The sequence below is a fragment of the Pelophylax lessonae genome, assembly GCF_965119305.1.
Source record: "Pelophylax lessonae genome assembly, chromosome: 2".
NCBI lineage: Eukaryota > Metazoa > Chordata > Amphibia > Anura > Ranidae > Pelophylax > Pelophylax lessonae.
This window is the reverse complement of record NC_138769.1, coordinates 249,764,334-249,790,870: the sequence shown is the minus strand read 5'-3', so window position 1 is coordinate 249,790,870 and position 26,537 is coordinate 249,764,334.

Here is a 26,537-nt window from a genome sequence, read left to right as displayed (position 1 = left end):
TGTTATATGATTTTGAATTCTGGTAGCTATAATTTTTGTGAATATTTTCAGGTCCGTGTTTAACAATGAAATTGGTCTGTAACTGGTACAGGATGCTGGATCTTTACCTTCCTTAAGTAATACTGTTATGTGTGCTTGTAGGGTTTCTCTCAATATTTTCTTGCCTTTGCCCCATGCGTTGAACATATCAACCATGAATTTCTTTAACTGAGGGGTATATATTTTATAATATTGGATGGTATATCCGTCAGGGCCTGGTGCCTTCCCGTTTTTAGAGTTAGAGATTGCTGTAATCAATTCATCTTCTGTAATCTCAGAGCTCAATTCCTCTCTCTCATTTTCTGATAAGCGTGGCATCTGTGATGTTTCTAAATAATCCTCTATTTGGGAAGGCCTCAGGTTCTGAGGGTGCAAATTATATAATGATTGGTAGTATGTTCTGAATTCCTGGGCAATATGCCTTGGAAGCACTGTTTTCTCACCTTTCTTATTTATTATTTGTGGGACATAGGTATTTAATGTCTGCTCCTGGATCGCTCTTGCTAGAGATTTCCCACATTTGTCTCCCATTTCGTATGCATTTTTTCGACTAATCTGTAATGCTGATTTTGCTTTGTAGAAAAGTATGTTATTAATTTCTTTCCTTACCTCCATTAAATTATTTTTCGTCGTCAGCGAATTATTATGTTTATGGGATGCGTCTAGTTTTTGCAATTTAGTCAGAAGGATCTCTAATTGTGCTGTTCTTTTTTTTTTTTAATTCTAGAGCCATGTTTGATCAGGGTACCCCTTATTACAGCTTTGTGTGCCTCCCAAATGATGTTCGGATCTGTATCTATGGTCTGATTAAATAAAAAGAATTCTTCTAATTCCCTCTTAATATCTGATCTTACTATTTCGTCTTGTAGTAGGCTTTCATTAAGCCTCCACGTCCGATGTCCTCCTCCTTGTACATTACTTAGTTCATATTCTAATATAATTGGGGCATGGTCTGACCATGTAATCGCTCCTATCTGTATACTCTTGATAGCATGTAGATGGTTGTGTGGGGTGAAAAAATAATCTATCCTTGAGTATTGCTGGTATACCGGGGAAAAAAATGTGAAGTCGCGTTCCCCTGGATGTAATAAGCGCCACACGTCTATTAGCTGTGCACTGTACAAACTTTTTGATATGTGTTTCCTAATCCTTACTGGTATTGAAGAGGTTCCTACTGAAGTATCCTCTGAAGGAATTAAAGGGATGTTAAAATCGCCCCCTACTATTAGATGTCCTTCCTTGTAATCTGATAGTTCCCTGATCTTCTTCCCTATAAATACATTTTGTTGGCTGTTGGGTGCATATGGTGTAGCCAGGGTAACCCTGATATTACCTATGGTTCCCTTCAAAAAAAGTGTTGGAGTCTTTAGACATCTGTTCATATTTCCATGGCACATTACGAGATATAATAATCGATACTCCCCTGGATTTAGTCTCTATATTCGTTGCATGGTATGATATTGGGTAACATCTATTTTTTAAAATTGGAATTTTGTCGTCTCGAAAATGTGTCTCCTGTATGAAGGCTATATCCACCTTAGATCTTTTTAGGTCATTTAATAAAACTCTTCTTTTTTCCGGGGTGTTAAGCCCTTTTGCGTTTATTGTTAATATACGTAGTACATCCATTTTCCTCCCCCAAGCCAGTCAGAGGGGAAGAGAGAAGGAGAGAAAAAAAAAGGGAGAAAAGGAAAATAACCAATACAAACAAACATCTACCCTAGGGGTTCTAGCCCCTCTGATCCCTCCTATCAAGAGGTATAATTCCTCTTTTTCTTAACTAATGTTATGAAGCTCCTCTTCCGCTACTATCCCTTCTTACCTAGAGCTTGTTTCCTACTTAGGGTTTAAGGCCGTGTATGCGCAAGGCATCCCGCCCTCCTCCCCCTCCCACCCCCACCACCCGACACTTCCCTACATATGCAAATATAACGCTCACATAAATTATTTCATTTATTTCCTATTTCCCCTTCATATTTAGGGAAAAAAGGGAATTAACACACCCCCATTTAATAACAAGCAAGAGGAGTGGAAGAGAAAAAAAAAAGAAAAAAAAGGTGTATGTGATTTTAAATCCATCTGACCCCAATATGGGGAAAAAAAAAAAAGAAAATTTTAATCTGTGTAATATAAAAAGTACCTTACAACCAATAAAAAAAAAAAAAAAAAAAGTGTATGTGTTTTTAAATCCATCTGACTTTCGCTCCACCCACCCAGCTGACACGCTGACACGCTAGAACGCTCTGAGCAAAGACACGGACACGCTCATCCCGGAGGATAGCTTTCCACCCCACCAGGCTCTGAGCAGAGACACGGACACGCTCGTACCGGAGGATAGCTTCTGCACCCGCACTCGTGGTCGGAGCAGAAGCCAGAGACCAGAGACGAAGCTGACGCCGAGGCTTACAGGTCCGAGGTCTGGAGAGAGACTGCGAGACCGGGCTCCCGCACGAGTACAGCGCTGCTCCGTCGGGGGGACGCTCCCCGATAATCCCGCTAGCCCCTTTATTCATGAAGCCCTGAGGTCTGAGAAGGGTTGGATACTACGCTGCCTACCAGCACAGGAAGACGGCGGCTGCTACGGTGGGGAGAGGAAGTACTAACAGCCAGCGGAGACAACAGGCATAACAATTAAAGTCCCCTCTCACACAGCAGCAAAAGTCCGGGGCCAAACTACAAACAGCAAATAAGAAAGAAACCCCTCCAAGACCCAGAGGTACCTGGTGATGTCTGATACATATTAATGATGTTTGACACTTACTAATGGACAGTTTGATATGTGAATCTCTGACTATCTGGTACCTAATTTCAATGGACAATTAGTGAATATAATAGTCTAATTCACAGCTAACCAAAGCTATTTTGCTTAAGGGAGGCTAAGGGAGAGGTGCTAAGAGAGGATAGGAGAGGAGACCACCCATAGGAGAGGCGGGATACATATGCATACTCAAAAAAAAAAAAACAGGGTGATTTCAGATCCAGCCCATTTGCAGAGGAAATCCCAGACGGATGTGACACGGGAAATAATAAAACCCTGTCTTTTAACATAGTCTAAAATGAGACTATGCGAGCGGGATGCAAAACGTAACTAAAAAGCCTAAGACACGCTCAACCACAAAAGGACAGACTGATACTAAGCAAGTGGGAGCTATACAACTATATTTTCCCCCCACACATGTGAGTAAACAAGATAAAAATATAGTCTCTCTAACAATAAAGGTAAAGGCCATATTCAATCCTCTCCTTTAATGGCAGCAACTCCTAAAAATGTAATACCTACACACCCAGAAGGAGAAGGGGGACCACGGAACAAGGGAGGTGAAAATATTACAGAGCCAGAAAAAAAACTACTAATATGGACATCAAAGATCTTAGAGATCTTATACGGGCCCTCCCAACTAAAATGGAGATTGAATCCCTGATTTTAAGGCTGGAGGAGAAATATCAAAAAGACATACACAACGTAAAAGAGGAATTAAAGGAGGTCTCCAGTAAAATACAAAATGGGGAAAAAACCGTATTCCAAGTAACAAGTAGAGTGACGAAACTGGAAGAACTGAGTGAGCTAAACCGAGAACGAATTACCCTACTACAGCTACAAATAGAAGAAGCAGAAGATAGGAGTCGTAGAAATAACATAAGGATAAGAGGACTACCGGAGTGTAAAGAAGGAGAAGGGGAAAATCTAAGAGAGAAAGTGTTGGATATAATAATAAATCTTTTGCCCGGACGTTGACCCCATAAATATCGAGATAGATCGGGTACATAGGGTCAATGGGCCTAGACAACTAGATGGGAGTAATGCCCCATACACACGTGCAGATTATCTGCAGACTTTTGTCTGCAGACTTACCAAAACCATATAATATGAGGTCAAACCTAAACACTTTCAATTTGTATGCAATCCGGCAGGCCCTTGCACTACATAGAAAAGGTAAGTTTGCAGACAAAAGTCTGCAGATAATCTGCAGGTGTGTATGGGGCATTAGTCTCGGGACGTATTATGCCGCCTGCTAAGATACCAACAAAAGGAGGCGATCTTATGGAAAAAAATAAATAAAAAAACAAAATTATACCCGCGCTACACAATGTGAAAAATTAATGTAATGATATGCAGCTGCTGCAAACACAAAGAAAGTCTTAGGAAGATGTGATAAAAAAACAAATTTATGCAGCGCTAGCTCCAATAAAGTGTTTGAGTGCTAAGGTACATATAAACAATGATCAATAATTTATAAAGTGCATATAGGTGAATTATCATAAACACAACAGTGCTAGGTGCTAAAGAATATCTATGCAATGACCAATATAATAAAGTACATAAATCCACATGAGTGATTAAATACAGTCCAAGTGTATATTCAGTGCTTGGGAAAAGGAATCCTTATAGTGATCCAATTAAGGTGCCAAGGTGCCAAATAATTCAGGTGCTTGCAAAGTGACAGGTGCCCCTCAAGGTTCCCTACTCACCAGATTGCAGATAAAAAAAAGACCTTCGAGATTATTGCACATTTCCATTCTTTTATTTAACGGTGGAAGCGGAAGCAGACCCAAATAAGTTTGAAGGCTACATAGGAGAATTTTTGGTCCTTAAAGATCCCGGGCAATGTGCAATAATCTCGAAGGTCTTTTTTTATCTGCAATCTGGTGAGTAGGGAACCTTGAGGGGCACCTGTCACTTTACAAGCACCTGAATTATTTAGCACCTTGGCACCTTAATTGGATCACTATAAGGATTCCTTTTCCCAAGCACTGAATATACACTTGGACTGTATTTAATCACTCATGTGGATTTATGATCTTACGGAAAACATGGGAACTAGGCATAATTGACCACGAGAACGTCAAGATTAAGATATTACCAGACGTTTCAAGACCTACTCTACAACGTAGAGCCTTACTACGTCCCCTACTGGAGAAAGTGAAGACAGAAGGTTTTACTTATAGATGGGGATACCCCTTTTCAGTAACAATACGAACGGGGCACAAATCCTTTATACTGAAGACCCCAAAAGATCTTGATGGACTTTTTAAACTGGTGGAGATGAATCCAATACAAGTACCTAATTGGCTAATGGATTTGCCTCAGGGTGTTTCCACCTTCAACTCAGCCAGCCATAGAAAGGGAGAAAAATCAACTTAAGGAGACTGAAGAGGGACAGAAAAACTCTACGAAAATTAGCCCCTATACATTGAAACTCAGAATTTTACAAGAGGAGTCTAGAGAAGATGATAAAAGAGGTTAAACGGACTAGAAGTGGAGAATTAATGGACTGATGGAGGACTGATGATGATTTACCATTCCTTTTTCTGCTCATGAAGAAGTGGTTCCTTTTTTTTTTTTCTCAGAGAATACACGGAAACTATACACGAAACTCAGAAAGGACCTTATCTAAATGTACTCTCTGGGATATTGAGGGAAAAGAAAGGGAAATTTTCCCTTTTATTTTATTTTTTTTACTACACAATGAGATATTTCATCACTTGGCTGGTGGGGGGTGTTTTATTTTGTGTTTTTTTTTTTTTTTTAGTTTTTCTGGTTTTATATAGAGTGGAGAGAGTATATTGAATTTGCACCCGAGCCCCCGAAAGGGGCCTAATGAAATGTATTTATGTTTATATTTTGTAGTAATTCGTTATATTTATCACCGGGCGGATTATGGGGGAAATGGGGGGTTTTTGTACTTTTTTTTTTTTTTCTTAATACACTTTTTATACTTGCACAGATTTAATTATTTTTTTTTGACTAGGAATCCCCATACTGGGGTCAGATGAATTCAATTTTTTTTTATTGGTTGCAAGGCGCGACTTCTATATACGTTTTCTTTCGTGCGTGAGGAACATTTTTTTTCCTATTTATTTTATTTATTTTTTTTTCATTTTAGCACAGGTTTTTTTTTTTAAAAAAAAATCGAATCACTTTTATTGCTGTCACAAGGAATGTAAACATCCCTTGTGACAGCAATAGGCAGTGACAGGTACTCTTTATGGAGGGATCGGTGGTCTAAAAGACCCTAGACCCCTACACTACACTGTATTTAAAATGGAAAAAAATGCATTTTTGAATACAGTCCCTTTTTAAATTTGGCGCCTTTAGCAGCCGAGTAACCCGGACGTGATATCATGCACACTATAATAATGTCACTGGTCCTTCCCCCAAAAGTGTCAGGTGTCCGATCTGTCCACCGAAATGTTGCTGTGCTGCTAAAAGTCGCTTATCGCCACCATTACTAGTAAAAAAAATAAATAAATAAAAAAAAAATGACATAAATCTTTCCCGTAGATTGTAGACGCAATAAGTTTTGTGCAAACCAATCATTATACACTTATTGGGGGTTATTTTTTTTACCAAAAATATGTAGCAGAATACATATTTGCCCAAAATTAGGAAAAAATTAGATTTTTTAATTTCTTTTATTGGGAATGTTTTTTTTTTTTTAGAATTGTTGTTCTTTTTTTGTTTATAGCGCAAAAAAAAAAAAAACGCAGAGGTGATCAAATACCACCAAAAGAAAGCTCTATTTGTGGGGAAAAAAGGACATCAATTTTTTTCGCACGACCGTACAATTGTTAGTTAAAATAAACGCAGTGCCGTGTTGCAGAAAATGGCCTGGTCATTAACCACTTCCCCTTAGGTGGACATCATCTGACGTCCTGGGCTTTGAGTGGGATATCTGAATGATGCCTGCAGCTGCCCAGACGAAGTCTTTTGATGACGAAACGTTGGCGACTCCAGACGCCACGTCCACACGCCCCCTTACGGAGCCGGCTGCTTTACATTGCTTGATGCTGCTTTGGACATTTGCGGGATGCCGCTACCTGGTCCTGGAAACAGCACGTTCTATGTACCTGTTTTTTACCTTCTCATTGTGAGTAGTACTCTTTTAATAAATTGGATTTTATATGTTACGGAATTACGCTATGGGCTCTTATTCTTTTTATATACTCATGCTTATATGATGGAGTGATTATGAAGCATTGGAGCTTGACAACCGCTGGTGACATTGGTATAACATCTTGCTGGGAGAGGCTGTCTCATTAATTTGAGTAGCCAAGGAGTTCTGGTAAGCTGCTTGTGATACTTGTGCACAGAGGTGTCCCTATCCTTCACTTTTCCCTGGGTGTCACTGAAAACGATTGTTCTTCTCAACACTTTGCATGTGGATTCATTTTCATTTGCATCTTTGTTTTGGGACTTTATTCAGTATTTTGGACACTATTTTGCTTATATTGTATAAATTTTTTTGTGGTTTTCCACTTGTCACACTATTATTCTAATTACTTTAGCGCTGCACTTTTTGTAAACATTTTTCCCCATTGCAAACCTAGCTCACCTACCCCCAAATTCTGCAGTCCTCCCCCAGCTTCTACAACTGATGTCCGCATAGGAGGATGTCCGCTGAACTGTCTCCTATCCTCATCAGGTGAAAAGGTCTATACCTAGATATCTAGATATAGAGCCTTGAGGGTGGGCTAAATCTGTCTAAAGCAGGGGTAATGAATTAAAATTCAAGGAGGTCCGGTTGCTAAAATTTTCTTTGGGCCGAGGTCCGAATCTGAAGTCTTTGCTCTCAGAAAAGATGGGCAAAACAAAACGTGTCCATCAGCGTTGCTCTGAACATAAAATATGCCCATCAGAGTGCCCCCTAACATAAAATATGCCCATCAGAGTGCCCCCTAACATAAAATATGCCCTTAGCATAAAATTTGCTCATCAGCAGGACCCTTAACATAAAATAAGGGACACGCTGATTGGCACATTTTATGTTAGGGGGCACTCAGATGGACACATTTTATGTTAGGGGGCACTCAGATGAACACATTTTATGTTAGGGGGCACTCTGCACATTTTATGTTAGGGGGCACTCAGATGGACACATTTTATGTTAGGGGGCACTCAGATGGACACATTTTATGTTAGGGGGCACTCTGATGGGAACATTTTATTTTAGGGGGCACTCTGATGGGCACATTTTATGTTAGGTTGCACTCTGACGGGCAAAACAAAACGTGTAAATCAGCGTTGCTCTTAACATAAAATATGGCCATTAGAGTGCACCTTAACATAAAATATTCCCCTCAGCGTGCCCCTTAGCATAAAATATGCCCATCAGAGTGTCCCTTAGCATAAAATATGCCCATCAGAGTGCCCCCTAACATAAAATGTGCCCATCAGAGTGCCCCCTAACATAAAATGTGCCCATCAGAGTGACCCTTAACATAAAATAAGGGGCATGCTGATGGGCACATTTTATGTTAGGGGGAACTCTGATGGGCACATTTTTTTTTTTTATGGGGCACTCTAGAATGAGCACTCTAGCACTCTAGAATGAGCACTACAAAATATGCCCATCAATCTGCACACTTTAAAAACCTCCCATCAGCTTTAAGTGCAGCTATGACCACATTGCTTTCTCCCCTTGTGCTCCACATACCTGGAGCCAGGAGCCTAGCCAGAAGCCGCGAGCAGGTGGGCGGGGCGCGCACATAATGCCACGCCCCAACTCGCTGCTTGGCTGAATGGGAGCCGCAGTCAGGAGCGGGGGGCGGGGCGCGCGAGACGTCACGCCCCTACTCGCGGACCGACAGGACACCGACCGGGAGCCGCAGCGCAAACACAGCACGTCACTGGTTGCTGGGACACCTGCGGTCCCAGCAAACCATTGAATGAATACAGGAGGTGGCCTCGCGGTCCGGGTGAAAGCATCGTGCGGGCCGCCAATGGACCGCGGGCCGCCATTTAGTGACGGCCGGTCTAAAGAATAACATAAGAATAATAAGACAAAACTATATATTTTTTTGGTTTGGGATTGAGTGGAGAGGGATTAGAACACTTGTCAATTTTTTTTATTGCTGCCTGCGCCCCCAGTAAGGAGATTCACTCTCTCTATTTGTCCTGTTTACCGTTCTCCTTGAAAGTGAAAGTAAAAGTAAAAGAAAATCCCAAATTTTGGGTTCTCCCTAGAGAAGAAATAGCGGGGAAATCTTCCAATGACAACACTAGTTCTGGTGATCTGAGGGTCCCCAAGGAATTCCCTTAATTTGCAGAGATTTCCTCTCACTTCCTGTTTGGCTATGGGACAGGAAGTGAAGCGAAATCTCTGCATGGGACACAGATGGCGATAAAAAAAATCTGCCAGGGGTTATAACCCTCTCTTACTCTATCCGAAATGAAAAAAAAAGTTCTGCCTATAGTTCTACTTTAAGGCAGTGGGAAAAAAAAGGTAAGGAAATTTTGTGTATAAGTATTTTTACTCTTTAAGGTCCATCTCCTGCAAAAAAAACTTTTTTTTAGTCAACAGTGGAAAAAATAGAAATGAAATATTGAGGGGGGTATAAATACAGCTGCACTAGGAGAAGCCCAAAGTGACAGCTGCAATAATTATTGTTTTGTAAAATCCAGGGAGAAAGGATTACCTAATATCCCAAAACGAACCCTCCTCCAGGACATTTCGCGAGCCTCTCCCATCCTTTGGAATAACCTAGCCCAATCTGTCTGACTGTCTCCTACTCTGTCCGCTGTTAGACAATCCCTGAAAACCTTTCTCTACAAAGAAGCCTATCTGGCCCCCACCTAATAGCTGTACTTTTATTTTCTCAATCAATTCATCCTTCACAGCTATTACCCTTTGTATCATTTGACCCTCCCATTTAGATTGTAAGCTCTAATGAGCAGGGCCCTCTGATTCCTCCTGTATTGAATTGTATTGTAACTGTATTGTCTTCCCTCATAGTGTAAAGTGCTGCGCAACCTGTGGCCACTATATACCGGTAAATCCTAATAATAATAATAATATTAACACATATTCATGTAAAACTCCATGTATACAGCAGGTTTCTATGGGTCAGTACAGGTTGTACGGCAGATGCAATCTCTTTTAATATAGCAACAGCTTTGATAGTCCTTGTTATCAGCAGTCTCTGGTAATTATTCAGAAAAGATCGGCATTTGGATCTCTGATCATTTCATAGAGAATAATAGTTGCACAAACAAATCATGGAAAGGACTAAGTAACCTGTTAACCAGTTCTGGACCGGAAGGATTTGCCCCCTTAATGACCAGGCCCTATTTTGCGATTTGGCACTGCGTTACTTTAACGGACAATTGCGCAAGCGTGCAACACTTTCTGCTATATAACATTCCCAAAAAAAAAAAAATTAAAAATCAAAATTTTTTTTACATTTTATGCCAATTTGTTTTCTGCTACATATTTTTGGTAAAAAAAATTGCAATTAGCGTATTTTGATTGGTTTGCGCAAAAGTTATTGTGTCTATTATCTACGGGAAAGATTTATGTCATTTTTTATTGTTTTTTTTTTCTTCGCGGCGATCTGCGATTTTTTGAGGGACTGCGACATTGCGGTGGACAGATCGGACCCCTAACTGACATTTTTTCACACTTTTGGGGGTACCAGTGACATTACTACAGCAATCAGTGCTACAAATATGCACTGTTACTGTAATAATGACACTGGCAGGGAAGGGGTTAACAGTATAGGTAATCAAGGGGTTAAATGTGACCCTAGGGGATAGATTCTAACTGTGGTGGGGGCGTGGCTTCTGAGATGACCACAGAGACATGTGGTCCTATATAGCAGGATCACATGAGCTCTGCGATCATCCCAGGGAGAAGGACGGTCGACTGTGTTTACAACAGCCGACCGTCCTTCTCTCTCCGCAGGGAACGATCGCAGGTGTCAGGCGGCAATCGGAGCTGCCTTACACACGCGCCGGCTTCCCCGCTGATGTTTGGGGGCGGGAGCGTGCCGCCGCCGGTGCGTGCTCGCCCCCCAGCTCCTCTCAGGCGAGCGTTGTAGGTCTACTTCGTTTTGCCTGCCCGAGCCACCCTGCCGCAGTAAATAGGCAGCGGGTGGTCAGGAAGTGGTTAAACCAAAGAAATTAATAAAAATGGTTGTGATTAATAAAAGTGTGTTTTTTTTTTCTTGAATTTGTCCCTATTTTACCATCCTCGCTATAATTAAGTCACAACTTATATCCACTAAGATATTCTCACTCCTTTCAAGCCATGCTCACTTAGGCCCTCTTCACACCTGAGCATATTTCAGCTCGTAAAACGCTCATCTCTGAAGTCTCAAAATGCCCAACAAGCAAAATCCCATTCATTTCAATGGCCCTTGTTCACATCTGAGTGTTTTGTCTCCTGAAGCAAAACGCCTGAAGCTCAAAAAAGTACGTGAGCTGTCGATGCCTGCCTCCAAACAACTGCAAAAAATGCCTGAAAAAAAAAAACGTCTGAAAAAAGCCAGAGAAAATGCATGTAAAAAAGCCCCAAAAAAACACCTGAAAAAAGCCCCCCAAAAAAACCTGCCTGAAAACGATACGCTCAGGTGTGAATGGAGCCTAAAGCTGGATACACACTATCCAACTTTTGTAGTTAGATTTCCTTCAGATTTACCTTTTCTATGTAGTGCAAGGGCCTGCCAGATTGCATACAAATTGAAAGTGTTTAGGTTTGACCTCATATTATATGGTTTTGGTAAATCTAAAGGAAAAAGTCTTCAGAAAATCTTATAGTGTGTATGGCCCATTAGGGAGTTGGGGGGTGTAATTTAAAAACTTAAATGAATTAGCCTAGGTAATGTTTGAATAAAAATCAGCTTTATAATTAATATAGTCAAGTCAATGTTGGAACAAAACACACATGAAATAGTTGCCTTTATCTGATTTTCTTTTGATTTTATAACAGGTCAAATGTTAGACAAATATTTGAGTTACATGCTCACACATTCCACTCTAGCAACAACCCTATGCCCTTTAAAGGTTGACTGCATAAGTATTTCTTGTTTTTCTGAATACAGAAATCAAACATCAGCAGCTATTTTCCCTGAACATGTAATGTTAAAAAGCCATTCCTACATTTACATAATTATCTGTCCCGAATTTTCATGGGCGGTCCAAGTTTTGAATACTGATTTACAACTTCACATTATAATAACTGATTTATGGTTATTGTTTTAATTTAACACTCTACACTATATTATTATTTTATATTGTAGAAATGAATTACTAATATCAGAAATAACATTTGAATCCATTTTAATATGTCATGATGAGATTATGACAATAGTGCTCTATTGTCCTCTAGAATAATAGCATTCCTGGCAATCATCTTAGATCCTGTGGAATTGTCATACAAATACTCCTGAGAATCAAGCTACAACAAGATGTAGGCTGTAAGGACACATGTCAGAGTTTCCCCTTAGGGAAAGCAAGCAAGGAGAGGAGCAGGACTTTATGAACTATGTCCATTCCTGGCAATGGATGGAGGACTTTGGGGAAACCCAGTAAGGTACATTCTATTCCTCAAAACGCTCCATCTCTCCAACTATTAACTGTTGCCGTTTGTAACTTAAGATGTGTACCATCTCCAGGGATCAGGATATCCAATGTTGACACTGGCAAACTGCTTATGTAAATCATTGTTCATCTCCTAATCAATATTGAGAACATCTCCTGGTAACGGACTTATGTGAGTGTGGGTTACATACATAGTTACATAGTAGGTGAGGTTGAATAAAGACAATAGTCCATCCAGTTCAACCTGTGTAGGTGTGTATGGCCGTAATAATTTCTCATACCCCTGAATGTTCTGATCCTTGAGATGTAAGTCTAAGAGTCTTTTGAAAGTAGCCATACTTCCTGCAGAGACCACCTCTTGTGGTAGAGAATTCCACAATCTTGGAGCCCTAACAGTAAAGAACCCCCCACGTTTCCTGAGGTTAAAACGCTTCTCCTCTAATCGCATTGTATGCCCTCGAGTCCTCATGCAATCCTTGCGACTGAATAGTTTTTTTTCTGTGGGGACTGTCTGTATGGCCTGTAGCAGGAATGTGGAAGCACAGCTACTGGATGCAGCATAGGTCAGACCTACTGGAGGGGGGGTGCTAAGGGGGCAAGCCACAAGAACTTCCAAAGTCCCTGGATAATCCCATGATTCCTGGGACAAATCTACAGTATCTCAGTCTGCTAATGGGAACATTTTCTTGCCTCAGCATGAATAGGTAGCCAGTACATGTGCTGATCACACAGCCCAGTATGAGGCAGGCCACCATTGCACAAAACAATTATCATTACCACATAGCAATGTGTTTGTGTTAATATAACAGCAACAATAGCTTCAGAGTTTTCCAAATAAATTATATGAAGGACCAGCCTGTAAGGAGGTACACTCAGAGACTCAACCTCATGTGGGCTTGGTGTGCATAAGAAAGAGTTTAGGATCAAGCATGAATATAAGTCATCTGACTTTGGGTCAGTGACTCAGATAGTATCAATGCAGAACTAAAGTGCTTTTAAGAAAGCTTGCTAGCTGGTAAGCTTTTATAGCAGAAAAGATTTGTCATGTTCATGTAGGCCCTCTACAAAATAATCTGGGGTGGGTGACGGGACAAAGAGAAGGCAAACTTATTAAATACTTTAGCTCTCTGTATATAAAGGAGCATAGGAGAGCTTAAGTCCATAATAGGAATAATATTGACAACCCCAAATGGCTCAAACGTGATATGGTCCAGATATTTTTAGACAGAATAAAGGTAGATAAAGCGCCTGGACCAGATGGCATCCACCTACGCATCCTAAAAGAATTGAGCTCTGTCATTTTAAAGCCATTGTTTCAAATTTTTAGGGACTATGTATTGACTGGAATAGTACCGCTGGATTGGCATAAGGCCAATGTGGTGCCCATATTTAAAAAGGATCAAAGTCTTTACCAAGTAACTATAGACCTGTTAGTTTAACTTCTATAGTCACAAATATACTGGAGAGTTTAATAGAAGACCGCATAGATGAGATCTTGCTGGAAAAAAAAAAAACATTTAAAGTTTAGCACTGCCCCCTAGAGGGCTGCTGAGAATGACACTTTCTGGATTCCCCTGGGTTACCCGTTGCACAGTTTGTAGGAACTTAACACTTTAGACACTTGGCTCAGACAATGAACAGTCCAGGGGCATTGTTTTTTCATGTTTTATTTTAGAACTGGGATGGGAGAAGGGATGAGTGGGGTATGAACTATGCACAAATCTTGAGGACAACTGACTGTAGCATGTGCGGCAAGGCCGCTGCTTCACCTTGCCACTGAAGTGAAGATAATGAATATGATCCTGAATTAGTTCCTCTTCAGGGTCCTAGCTTGGCACCCCCTTTCTTACTCTTTGCGTGCTAGCCCCTGTCCACTGACTCTCCACTGGAGTGGTCCCCTTCCTGGGCAGACACCTGGCAAGCTTCCCGGTACTCATGGACACTGTTTTTCCCAAGGTTGCTTTGCCTTTCGCTCCACTTGTCAGTATCCTGGACGTCCTGGCTCAGCACCACACTTCTGGCTCACTAGGCAGACTGCCTGTGACCACCTTCCATACAGACAGGAGGGGAGACAGCCATCACCCTCCTCCTGGGACCTGGCTTCCCTCCCAAAGACACCCTGTCGCATGTGCCCATGGCTTTTATAACATATCCCAGGATGCGCCACTGTTGTGCCAACCTATTGGGATAGTCATAAAAGCCTGTGTGTTACTGGCTGGGTTTCCTCCACCGTCCAACAGGCTCCCCTATTGGATACAGTGGGGACACTCCCTCAGACCAGATGAATCACACATGGACACATGCAACAGGCCTAGCTACTGATCAGGCTCCCCTGATAAGCAGATGGAGCAAACTATAGTTTACACCAACTAGGACCTATCTAGGAGGGTGCTACATAAGCAAAAGACAGCATGGATTCATGAAAGACAGAAGTTGTCAGACAAATCTGATTTCTTTTTATGAGGAGGTAAGTAAAACCTTAGACAAAGGAGTGGCTGTGGAGGTGGTATACTTTTGCAGAAGCAGTTGACACAGTTCCCCACACACGGCTAATGTGTAAGGTAAAGTCTACAGGCTTTGAAAAATCAGTTTGTGAATGGATAGAAAACTGGCTAAAAGGTAGAATTGAGAGAGTAGTGGTCAATGATTATTATGGAAAGGTTATTAGTAGTGTACCTTAATGTTCAGTGTTGGGACCTTACTTTTTAATACCTTTATAAATGATATAGGGTCAGGGATTAAAAGTACCATTTAAGTCTTTGCAGATGACACCAAGCTAGAGGAAGTGGAATAACTTCCCTCCAGGATGTCTCCAACTTACAAGACGACCTCAATGCACTGTGTAATTGGGCCACTGTGTGGCAAATGAGGTTTAATGGTAATACATTTAAAGTTATGAACTTTGGGGCTAAAAATATGCATGCATCATACATACTAGAGGGAGTGCAACTGGGGAATCCATAGTGGAGAAGGATTTGGGGGTTTTGGTAGAGTATAGGCTTAGTAATAGCATGCAATGCAAAGCTGCAGTTTTCAAACCAAGCAAAGTCCTTTCATGTTTTAGGAGAGGTATGGACTCCAGAGAGTTATAATTTTGCCCCTGTATAAATTATGAGTATGACCTCACCTGGAATATGCAGTTCAGTTTTGGGCACTGGTTCTCAAAAAGGAGATTAGGGGGGATATGATCAACATGTACAAATACATAGGGGGTCCATATAGTGAACTTGGTTATGAGTTATTTACTTAGTAGAAGTTAGGATCTATAATTTTCATAGGTGTATTTAAATGATAGAGACAGAATATAAATAAAAAAATCCATAAAAAAACACATGATACAAATGTTATAAAGTGAGGTGCAGTTCAGTGCGTAAAATATATATTTGATCCCTTGCCAACCAACAATTATTCTGGCTCCCAAAGACTGGCTACAGTATGTGCTTATCTGGTACAAAGATTAGTCCTACAAATTAGGAAAGGTGCTCCTAACAACAACTCGTTATGTGTATAAAAGACACCTGTCCACAGAATCTCTTTATTCCATTCAAACCTCATCATCATGGGCAAGACCAAAGAGCTGTCAAAGGACTTTAGAGACAAGATTGTAGACCTGCACAAGGCTGGAATGGGCTACAAGACCATCATTAAGAAGATTGGTGAGAAGGAGACAGCTGTTGGAACAATTATTCACAAATGGAAGAAATACAAAATAACCCCCAATCACCCTTGGTGTGGAGCTCCATTCAGGAGTTTGCCTCATGGGGTAAGGATGATTATGAGAAAAGTGAGGAATCAGCCCAGAACTACACAGGAGGAGCTTGTGAATGATCTCAAGGCAGCTGGGAACACAGTCACTAAACAAACCAGTGGTAACACAGTAAGCCGCCATGGATTGAAATCCTGCAGTGCCCACAAGGTCCCCCTCCTCAAGAAGGCACATGTACAGGCCGGTCTGAAGTTTGCCAATGAACATCCAAATGATTCAGAGAAGGATTGGGAGAAAGTGCTATGGTCAGTTGAGACCAAAATTGAGCTCTTTGGCAGTAACTCGACTCGCCGTGTTTGGAGGAAGGAAAATGCTCACTATGACCCTAAGAACACTATCCCTACGGTCAAGCATGGAGGTGGAAACATTATGCTTTTAGGCTGTTTCTCTGCTAAAGGTACAGGCCGACTTTGCCGCATTGAGGGGCCAATGGACAGAGCAATGTATTGCAAACTCTTGTATGAGAACCTTTTTTCCTCAGCCAGAAGTCTGAAGATGGGTCATGGATGAGTCTTCCAGCATGACAATTACCCAAAACATACCGCCAAGGCAACAAAGGAGAGGCTTAAAAAAAAACATTTGGGGCTCATGCACACTGCAGTTTAAAAAATAAAAAAGGCTGCTTTTATTTCAGCTTGAAGAAGCTTGTGCTTTTTTGTGCTCTTGTGAGAAAAAAAAAATGAATTAATTTGTGTTTTTGGTTTGTGTTGCTCAGATACAGTATATTCCAGGGTAAGCCTGAGGTACATAGCTGGGGGGAGTACGTTTGGGGTGGGGGGGGGGGCACGTTGCTGTAAAAGAGCTAAAGAAAAGTGTTGTAGCAAAAAAACAAAAAGAAAGACCTACCATTGCATTTCACAAAGGTAAAGCACAATTTGTTAAAAAAAAGATATGTGGTCACAGCATACACTTTCATTTTCAACATCAACATTTTCAACAAACCCCCCCTGCCTCGCTCATCCCCCCCTTCCTAAACCTGCCAGGCTGCATGCTTGGATAAGGGCCTGGTATGGATTTTGGGGGGGTGGGGGGAACCCTACGCCGTTTTTAAAAAAAATGTTGCCGTGGAATTTGGAATTTCTTTTTTTCTTTTCATTTTATTTTTATCTGCATTTCCAGGAGCCGGCAATACATTACAGCCGCAAGCAAATTTAAATGACAATGTCAGTATTGCTGCAGCAGGTTCCATGCATCATACGTTCCACTTTGCAAGCACATTAGGGAACCCCTGGGCACGATATTTAAAGGAATTTTTCATTTTTATTGTTTCACTTTAAGCATCATTAAAATCACTGCTCCTTTAACCACTTGCCAACCGCCGCACGACTAATTACTGCGGCAGTCAGCCGCTCCTGGGCAAAGTGACGTAGTACTACGTCGCCCACCCATGAGCCTGTAGGGGGCAAGCGCGCACCGCCGACGGCGCGCTCCCGCCCCCGCTTGTTCCCTGGGGAGCCAGCTCGTGTGACCGGCGGCTACGATGTCCGCTGGCCATTTGCGATCTCCCGCAGGAGATGGAGAAGGACAGACGGCTGATGTAAACACAGCCATCTGTCATTCTCACAAAAGTAATCACAGAGGTTATGCGATCCTGATATATAGGATCGTATGTCTCTGTGACTACATCCCAAGCCACGCCCCCTCCACAGTTAGAATCACGCCTCTAGGGACATACTTAGCACCTTGATCACCAGTAAAGTTAACCCCTTTCCTGCCAGTGTCCTTTTTACAGTAACAGTGCATATTTATAGCACTGATTACTGTAGTAATGTCACTGGTACCCCCAAAAGTGTCAAAAATGTCAGTCAGGGGTCCAATCTGTCCTCCGCAATGTCGTAGTTCCGCAAAATAAAAAACGCAGATCGCCGCCATTACTAGCTAAAAAAAAAAAACAATAAAAATGACATTAATCTTTCCCGTAGTTAGTAAACGCAATAACTTTTGCGCAAACCAATCAAAATACCCTTATTGCGATTTTTTTTTACCAAAAATATGTAGCAGAAAACAAATTGGTCTAAAACATTAAAAAATTTTGATTTTTACTTTTTTTTTTTTGAGAATTTCATATAAAAAAAATGGGAAAAAACTGAATTTTTGTAAAATCTTACCTGTAAAATTCCTTTCTCTGAGTCCTCCGACAGTCGCCGCCCCCGCCCCTCTTTTGGGGTTTAGGTGCTCTACTGCTATTCCACTGAAACTGAAGTAGGAAACAGGAAGCAGGAGGGTATAGACTGAGGGGACCACCCCCTGGGGTGGGGATATGTTAAAAGCTTTAATATTGACATATTCTGTTGCCTAGCTACTCCTACGGAGCAAAGTCTAATACCCCATTGTGACGAATATGAAGATGACGGCGACTGTCGGATGACATTACTACAGTAATCAGTGCTATAAATAAATAAATCCACATCAAAGAAAGTAACCTTACCAAAGGAAGGAAACCAGCTGGGCAACATGAGAAAAAACTTGCTCAACGGGAGCAATAACCCAGGAAAAAAACAAATAACCCAGGGATAAAAAGAAATCCCAAACAGCCCAAAGGTCCAAAACAAGGGACCCTAAGGAACCGCCGCACTAAGAACCTTGTGGCCAAAGGAAGCATCTGCCGATGCTTGAAAATCCACTCCGTAGAATAGAGTGAAGGTGTGCACGGTCGACCAAGTCGCCGCTTTACACACCCGGGCCACAGAAGCCCCGTGACGACAGGCCCAAGACGTACTCAGAGATCTGGTAGAGTGCGCCTTCACAGGCATAGGGGAAACTTTTCCCTGCAAAGCATAGGCCTGTTCAATGGCCTGTCTGAACCAATTGGCGACGGCAGAAGCCGACGCCGCTACGCCCTTCCGAGGACCCCCGGAAGGACAAACAAGAATCCGACTTGCGAAAAGATTCAGACAATTTTAGGTAAATCCTAATCGCCCGAACAACATCCAAGGAGTGCAACTCCACCTCCATCGGATGTTTAGACTTCGCGCAAGGCGAAGGCAAGACAATGTCCTCATTGAGGTGAAATTCCGAAACCCTCTTCGGAAAAAAAGAAGGGTTAGGTCGCAAGACCACCTTAACCAAGTGAGTGACCAGATACGGACATTTGCAGGACAAGCTGCCAGCTCCGACACTCTGCGAGCCGAAGTGATCGCCACCAAAAAAGGTGACCTTCTTGGACAACATAGACAACGAGATCTACCTGATCCGTTCAAAAGGACCATGTTGTAACACGGACAGAACAAGATTCCAGTCCCAAGGAGGCAGAGGCACCCTCCTAGGAGGGACCAGATGCCCCTGAACAAAAGTGCCAACCAAGGAGTTAGATGCCATAGGACGTTGAAAGAGAACGGCCACCGCAGACACCTGACCCTTGATCGTAGCCAGCGCCAAACGCTGGCAACACCCTTTCGAAGGAAGGACAACACCCTAGACACCGAGTACGGGCGAGGTGAAAACCCCCTGGACTCACACCAGGCAAAATAGGCCTTCCAAGTACGGTAATAGACCTTCCCCGAGGAAAATTTCCTCGCGTCGATCAAAGTGTGAATGACCTCAGGGGAGAGACCCCTATCCCTCAGGACCTCGGTTTCAACAGCCAGGCCGTCAAAGCCAGCGACTGTAAAGCAGAATGGAATATCAGCCCTTGAGACCGGAGATCTTCTCGAAGAGGCAGACGCCACGGGGCGTCGACCGCCAAATGCACGAGGTCTGCGCACCAGGACCGGCGAGGCCAGTCCGGTGCCACAAGAATCACTGTGTTCTGGTTCCGAGTTCAACCTGCGAAGGAACCTGGATAGCCATTGAAAAGGTGAAAACGCATACATCAGTCGGTACTGATGCCACGGAGCTACCAACGCGTCTGACGCGTCTGCCCGAGGATCGCGCGGCCTTGCCACAAATCTTTTCACCTTGCTGTTCAGACGAGACGCGAACAGGTCTACCTCCGGAAGACCCCACTTCGCGCACCACATCTGGAAGACATCCGGGTGGAAGGATCATTCCCCCTGGTCCAGGGACTGGCGGCTTCAGATAATCCGCCTGCCAGTTCTCCACCCCCGGAATGTGAACCGCCGATATCGCCGGGACGTGTGTCTCGGCCCAAGACAGAATGTCGGCCACTTCCCGAGCCGCTCGGGCTCTCTTGGTGCCCCCTTGGCGATTGACGTAAGCCACCGCCGTGGCATTGTCCGTCTGCACCCGAACCGGAGAGCCCTGCAGCCCGTCCGGCCAACGTTGAAGGCAGAGATTCATCGCACGCAATTCCAGAATGTTGATCGGAAGGGAGGAGACCACCCCCGACCAAGTTCCCAGGGCGGACAGAACGCCCAGAACACCACCCAAGCCCGACAGACTGGCATCCGTGGTGACCTCCGTCCACGAGAGAGGACGAAAAGACTTGCCCCCCGACACCGCCGGGGACTGGAGCCACCACAGAAGATCCCTTCTGGTGTGATGGCCCAACGAAATCTGGAGATCCAGAGATTGCGGTCGCCCGTCCCACCTGGACAGGATCTCCGCTTGGAGACCCCGCGTGTGAAACTGGGCGAAGGGAATCGCCTCGAAAGCGGAGACCATCAATCCCAGACATCTCATGCGCGTCCAGAGTGACGAGCACGGAACGTCCCTGAGGGACCTGACTTCTTCCTGAAGAGTCCTGAGTTTGTCGTCCGGTAGGAAGATCTTCGCCTGGACCGAGTCCAGAATCATTCCCAGGTAGGGAAGACGAATCGACGGACACAGCGTCGACTTTGGAAAATTTATCGTCCAACCAAACTCCTGTAGAGTCAGCATCGTGATGGACAGGTCCTCCACCAGACCCTGGCTGGTCGCAGACCGAACCAGAACATCTTCCAGATACCCCAGGACAGAGATGCCCTGGGCTCTCAACAAAACCAGAAACCGGTGCAAGCACCTTGGCGAAAAACCGTGGAGCCGAAGCGAGACCAAAAGGTAAAGCCACGAATAGGTAGAGATCCTCCGCAATGGCGAATCGAAGGTACCTCTGGTGACCCTCGAAAAACAGGATGTGAAGGCACGCATCCTTCAAGTCGATGGAAGCCATGAATTCCCCCGGAACCAGGGCAGCCACCACCGACCGCAGGGATTCCATGCGGAACTTGCGAACCCGCACAAAGCGGTTCAGAGCCTGTAAGTCCAGAATTGGACGTACCCTGCCCTCCTTCCTGGGCACAGTGAACAGATTGGAAGAGAGCCCCCGAAATCTGTCCCGATGAGGCACCGGAACCGCCTGAGGGAAAAAATCTGCTCTCCGGCCGAGAGAGAAAACTCGATCTTGTAGCCAGAACGAACCCCCCTGTCCCGAACACGGGCCAACCAGGGTTGAAGAAAAACCGAGCAAGCGTCCCCCCACCCCAGAACTGGGTGAGGGTGCCCCTGCAGGCCGCATTGTTATGGGCAGCGGGTCCGGACTGGCTGGACTTCTGTTTACCTGACCACGGCTTCTTTTGGGAGCCTTGACCTTTGAACGGCTTGCCCTTATAGTGCGCCCAAAAGGCACGAAAGGACCCCTGAGAGGGCCTAAAAGAAGCATGCTTCTTACCATGAGCAACCTTAGCCTTGTGGGATTGGGGCAAGAGTGTGCTCTTACCACCCGTGATCCCCACTATCAGTGTATCCAAGGATTCTCCAAAAAGGCGAGATCCATCATAGGGCAGATTGGCTAAGGTCTTGCGCGAAGAGTGGTCCACAGACCAACACTGCAACCAAACCAGGCGGCGAGACAATACCGCCACACTTCCAAGACCGCATCACACAAATACATGACACCCTGATGGATTTGATCCACCATATCCAATGTCGCCGGTGAGGACCCTAAGGAACTGCCGCACTAAGAACCTTGCGGCCAAAGGAAGCATCTGCCGATGCCTGAACATCTACTCTGTAGAATTTTGTGAAAGTGTGTACGGTCGACCAGGTCGCCGCCTTACACACCTGGGCCACAGAAGCCCCATGACGACAGGCCCAAGACGTACTCAGACATCTAGTAGAGTGCGCCTTCACAGGCACAGGGGGAACCTTCCCCTGCAAGGCATAGGCCTGTTCAATGGTCTGCCTGATCCATTTGGCGATGGTAGAAGCCGACGCCGCCATACCCTTCCGAGGACCCTCCGGAAGGACAAACAAAGAATCCGTCTTGCGAAAAGACTCAGACGATTTAAGGTAAACCCTTATCGCCCGAACAACATCCAAAGAGTGCAACCTCACCTCCTTCGGATGTTTAGGCTTTGCGCACAGCGAAGGTAAGACAATATCCTCATTGAGATGGAATTCCGAAACTCGCTTCGGTAGAAAAGAAGGATTAGGTCGCAAGACCACCTTATCCAAGTGAATGACCAGATACGGAGACTTGCAGGACAAAGCCGCCAGCTCCGACACTCTGCGAGCCGAAGTGATCGCCACCAAAAAGGCGACCTTTTTGGACAACATAGACAACGAGATCTCCCTGATCTGTTCAAAAGGAGCACGTTGTAACACAGATAGAACGAGATTCAAGTCCCAAGGAGGCAGAGGTTCCCTCCTAGGAGGGACCAGATGCCGCACTCCCTGAACAAAGGTGGCAACCAAGGAGTTAGAAGCCACAGGACGTTGAAAAAGAACGGCCAGCGCAGACACCTGACCCTTGACCGTAGCCAGCGCCAAACGCTGGTCGACACCCGTTTGAAGGAAGGACAACACTCGAGAAACCGAGTACGTGCGAGGTGAAAACCCCCTGGACTCACACCAGGCAAAATAGGCCTTCCAAGTACGGTAATAGACCTTCCCTGAGGAAGGTTTCCTCGCATTGATCAAAGTGTGAATGACCTCAGGGGAGAGACCCCTATCCTTCAGGACCTCGGTCTCAACAGCCAGGCCGCCAAAGCCAGCGACTGTAAAGCAGGATGGAATATCGGGCCCTGAGACAGGAGATCATCTCGAAGAGGTAGACGCCATGGGGCGTCGACCGCCAGATTCATGAGGTCTGCGTACCAGGACCGGCGAGGCCAGTCCGGTGCCACAAGAATCACCGTGCTGCGTTCCGAGTGCAACCTGCGAAGGAACCTGGACAGCAATTGAATCGGTGGAAACGCATACATCAGTCTGTACTGATGCCACGGGACCACCAACGCGTCTGATGCATCTGTCCGAGGGTCCCGCGTCCTCGCCACGAACCTTCTCACCTTGTTGTTCAGACGAGACGCGAACAGGTCCACATCTGGAAGACCCCACTTCGCGCACAACATCTGGAAGACAGCCGGGTGGAGAGACCATTCCCCCTGATCCAGGGTCTGGCGACTCAGATAGTCCGCCTGCCAGTTCACCCCCGGAATGTGAACTGCCGTTATCGCCGGGACATGAGTCTCGGCCCAAGACAGAATGTCGGCCACTTCCCGAGCCGCTCGGGCACTCCTGGTGCCCCCTTGGTGGTTGATGTAGGCCACCGCCGTGGCATTGTCCGTCTGCACCCGAACCATACAGCCCTGCAGCCGGTCCGTCCAGCGACGAAGGCAGAGATTTATCGCACGCAATTCCAGAATGTTGATCGGAAGGGAGGACTCCCCCTCCGACCAAGTTCCCTGGGCGGACAGAACGCCCAGAACACCACCCCAGCCCGACAGGCTGGCATCCGTGGTGATCACTGTCCATGAGATAGGACGAAAGGACTTGCCCCCCGATATCATCGGGGACTGGAGCCACCACAGAAGATCCCTTCTGGTGCGAAGGCTCAACGAAATTAGAAGATCCAGAGATTGGGGTCGCCCGTCCCACTTGGACAGGATCTCCGCTTGGAGACCCCGCGTGTGAAACTGGGCGAAGGGAATCGCCTCGAAAGCCGAGACCATCATTCCCAGACATCTCATGCACGACCGGAGGGACGAGCACGGACTGTCCCTGAGGGACCTGACTTCCTCCTAAAGAGTCCTGAGCTTGTCTTCCGGCAGGAAGACCTTCGCCTGGATCGAGTCCAGGATCATTCCCATGTAGGGAAGACGAACCGACGGACTCAGCGTCGACTTTGAAAAATTTATCGTCCAACCAAACTCCTGTAGAGTTTGCATCGTGACGGACAGGTCCATTTCCAGACCCTGGCTGGACGCAGACCGAACCAGAATGTCGTCCAGATACCCCAGGACAGAGATGCCCTGAGCTCTCAACAAAGCCAGAACGGGTGCAAGCACCTTGGTGAAAACCTGAGGAGCCGAGGCGAGACCAAAAGGCAACGCCACGAATTAGTAATGATCCTCCGCAATGGCGAATCGAAGGTACCTCTGGTGACCCTCGAAAATCGGGATGTGAAGGTACGCATCCTTCAGATCGATGGAGGCCATGAATTCCCCCGGAACCAGGGCAGCCACCACCGACCGCAGGGATTCCATGCGGAACTTGCGAACCCGCACAAAGCGGTTCAAAGCCTTTAAGTCCAGAATTGGACGAACCTTGCCCTCCTTTCTGGGCACAGTGAACAGATTGGAATAAAACCCCCGAAATCTGTCCCGATGAGGCACCGGAACCACCACTCCCTGAGCCCAAAGGTCCCGCACCGCTAAGTGCAGGTCCCGCAAACGCTCCGGAGACAGTTGAAGATTTGAGGGAAAGAATCTGCTCTCCAGCCGAGAGAGAAACTCGATCTTGTAGCCAGATTGAACGATTTCCTGAACCCACCGGTCCCGCAAGTGGGCCAGCCAGGGCTGAAGAAAACCGAGCAAGCGTCCCCCCACCCCAGAACTAGGTGAGGGCGCCCCTTCAGGCCGCACTGTTATGGGCAGCGGGTCCGGACTGACCGGACTTCTGTTTACCAGACCACGGCTTCTTTTGGGAGCCTTGACCCTTTAACGGTTTGTCCTTGTAGTGCGACCGAAAGGCACGAAAGGACCCCTGAGGAGGCCGAAAATTAGTATGCTTCTTACCAGGAGCCCCCTTAGCCTTGGGGAAGTGGGGCAAGAGCGTGCTCTTACCGCCCGTGATCCCCTTTATCAACGTATCCAAGGACTCCCCAAAAAGGCGAGAACCATCATAAGGCAGATTGGCTAAGGTCTTGCGCGAAGATTGGTCCACCGACCAACACTTCAACCAAACCAGACGGCAAGACAACACCGCCACGCTTTGTACACGTGCAGCCAACGGCACTAAGTCCAAGTCCGCATCACACAGGTACATGACACCCTGATGGATTTGATCCACCATATCCAATGTCGCCGGCGAGGCCGAATCAGCCACTAGGACGCGCCTAAGCACCTGCGTCCAACTTGCGACAGCCTGGGCTGCCATAAGAGAGGCAAATAGAGCTTTAAGCATCGAACCAGTAACAGAATAAGTATGACGGGCAAGAGACTCCATTCTCCTATCCGTGGCATCTCGGAACACCGGGGTATCCTCTGCAGGAATCGCAGTGGATTTGTTCAAAACCGCAATTGCGTGATCCACCGGGGGTGGCACACACCACGGTTCATCAGTGGCAGGCGTGAAAGGATAACGCAGCCTGAACCTACTTGGCACAGCAAAAGGTTTGCGTAAATTGCGCCATTGTTCCTTAACAGCGCGCTGAAAATCATCAGTGCAGGGAAAGACCTGCGATGTCTTGCGTCTTTTCTGCGTCCCATAAGCCGCCAAAGCAGCAGAAGGACACAGTTCATCCTGCAAACGCAGCGTTTGTTTTATAGAAGCAACCAATTCATCCATGATTGCAAGCTCTTCAGGCGAGCCAGGGGGAGAATTATCAACCCCTTCACCCTCAGCCTCCACCTCGGACCCCACGAGATCCAGGGAGGAACGGGACCCTGATAAGGAGACCCCAGCTATAGCAGCCCCATCACCTTCACCCTCAGAATCAGAGGAAATAGAAACTCTGGGTCTTTTAGTGGATTGAGCAGCCACCAGCATCTGCACCTGAGCAGCAAGGTTAGCCACCACTTCGGCTAAATCCCCCCCTGGGGGGGAAACAGCAGTTCCCTGGCTTCCCACCAAGGTGGCAGGAAATTTTCCCTCCTGAGAATCTATTTGCCCCAAAAAAATATGCCGGAGAATAAAGGGTTAACTGCCCCTTTAACAAGCGCGGCGAGCGCAGCCCACCGCACACACACACTAGCACAATGAGACCCCCACAGGGATAAAACTGAACACAGGCAATGGATATAGGAAGAAACAGAAGGATAAAACCTGAGGAGACCCCTGCTGCTGCTGCCGCCTCGATCGGTGCACCCAGGAAAGAGGAAGTGATGAAATCAGGGCGCTCTATTAAAGCCTATGGAAGGCTACAAGAAAATGGCCGCCCGCAGTGAAAACATGCGGCTGGAGCGAGCGCAGGCAAAATGGCGCCGTTTGGCGCCGAAACCACCGCTCCCCCACTACTGTGATGCAGATAACACCACCCATGCAAAAAAACATGGCGGATCGCCGCAGCGATCGCTGTATCGTGCCCCAAACATG